This window comes from Hypanus sabinus, chromosome 17 (genome assembly GCF_030144855.1).
Source record: "Hypanus sabinus isolate sHypSab1 chromosome 17, sHypSab1.hap1, whole genome shotgun sequence".
Classification (NCBI taxonomy): domain Eukaryota; kingdom Metazoa; phylum Chordata; class Chondrichthyes; order Myliobatiformes; family Dasyatidae; genus Hypanus; species Hypanus sabinus.
Genome location: NC_082722.1, coordinates 76,727,975 through 76,730,481, shown reverse-complemented (window position 1 = coordinate 76,730,481; position 2,507 = coordinate 76,727,975).

Genomic DNA, 2,507 nt, shown 5'->3' with positions numbered 1-2,507 from the left:
GTGTTTGCATATATAGTAGGGGCAAAGAACAAAGTCTGCTGACTCTGACATGACTTCCCTCTTGTTGGCTGGTAGATGTGATTCACCAGGAATTCAGCAGAGAACAACTGGACACAGCTGTAAGCCAAAGCCCTGTAACTGTGGGTGTCAAGAAGGAAAACTTCCCGTTAATTTTTTGATTTGTGTCAATCTTTGGTTTATGGGAATCAAAAGTGATACTGTCGTGCATTGTCCAGCCTTAATCCCCCTTCAGAATTTGGGAGTCAGCCACTTTACTGAAGCACCTCAGCCCTTGAGGAGAGGGAATTCCTGGAATGAGACCCAGCAATGATGAAGAACTGGCATCTCCCACAGGGAGGAGGCTATGTGTACGTGAGGGCATCTATACTAGGATCATCAGACTTTCCCCAAGCGGTAAGATGTTCAACACCTCCACCCATTAACCCAGCCCTCCACACCACCAAAGACCTTTACTTTATCATTTCCTGTAGGTCATCTTAAACTCCTGTGCCTAGTGCCACTTTATGGACACACAATCCATCTATCTCATATATTTATATTTTATTGTGTGTGTGAGAGTTAGAGAGAGAGAGGGGTGAGAGAGAGCGAGAGAGAGAGGGAGAGGGGGAAGAGAGAGAGAACAATTTGAGTACAGAGCCCCCTGACAGCTGATTCACTGTTCCATTTTCTCTAGCAACACTTCAGACATGGCACTGGCTGAGAAATGGCCCATCATCGGGGCCAGGAAGCCTCAGAACCCTGGAGGCCATTTCACTGGGATATCGAAAAGCCACCAGTTGTGAGTCCCCGTGAGTGGGTCCTATCACTGCAAAGAGCTGAAGTCTGAGTTTAACTCCAGGTGAGGGTCTTCGACAGAACCCCATCCACTCTGAAAAGGACAAAGAGAGACATCAAAGGTAGAAATTAGACTGTTTCCACAGATGAGCTCGAAGGAGTCAATTTTACACGCCATCATAACCCTGCCCTCTCAATCTAAGTCTGGTAAAAGTCCCCAATATATCCGCATTCACCACCAACCGTCTTCGCGCATTCCCCGCACCACACGTTACTACTCTCCACCACACCTCACTACTCTCCATCGCACCGCACTACTCTCCATCACACCGCACTACTCTCCATCACACCGCACTACTCTCCACCGCACCTCACTACTCTCCACCGCACCTCACTACTCTCCACCACACCTCACTACTCTCCACCACACCTCACTACTCTCCACCGCACCACACTACTTTCCACCGCACCTCACTACTCTCCACCACACCGCACTACTCTGTACCACACCTCACTACTCTCCACCGCACCTCACTACTCTCCACCGCACCGCACTACTCTCCACCGCACCTCACTACTCTCCACCACACCGCACTACTCTCCACCGCACCTCACTACTCTCCACCGCACCTCACTACTCTCCACCGCACCGCACTACTCTGCACCACACCTCACTACTCTCCACCGCACCTCACTACTCTCCACCGCACCTCACTACTCTCCACCACACCGCACTACTCTCCACCGCACCTCACTACTCTCCACCGCACCTCACTACTCTCCACCGCACCGCACTACTCTGCACCACACCTCACTACTCTCCACCGCACCTCACTACTCCCCACTGCACCTCACTACTCTCCACCACACCTCACTACTCTCCACCACACCTCACTACTCTCCACCTCACCCCACTACTCTCCACCTCACCCCACTACTCTCCACCTCACCTCACTACTCTGTACCACACCTCACTACTCTCCACCACACCTCACTACTCTCCACCGCACCTCACTACTCTCCACCACACCTCACTACTCTCCACCACACCGCACTACTCTGTACCACACCTCACTACTCTGTACCACACCTCACTACTCTCCACCGCACCTCACTACTCTCCACCACACCACACTACTCTCCACCACACCTCACTACTCTCCACCACACCGCACTACTCTGTACCACACCTCACTACTCTCCCACCACACCTCACTACTCTCCACCGCACCTCACTACTCTCCACCGCACCACACTACTCTCCGCCACACCTCACTACTCTCCGCCACACCTCACTACTCTCCACCACACCTCACTACTCCCCACCGCACCACACTACTCTCCACCGCACCTCACTACTCTCCACCGCACCGCACTACTCTGCACCGCACCTCACTACTCTCCACCGCACCTCACTACTCTCCACCGCACCTCACTACTCTGCACCACACCTCACTACTCTCCACCGCACCTCACTACTCTCCACCACACCGCACTACTCTCCACCGCACCTCACTACTCTCCACCGCACCTCACTACTCTCCACCGCACCTCACTACTCCCCACCGCACCTCACTACTCTCCACCGCACCTCACTACTCTCCACTGCACCTCACTACTCTCCACTGCACCTCACTACTCTCCACCGCACCTCACTACTCTCCACCACACCTCACTACTCTCCACCTCACCCCACTGCTCTCCACCGCACC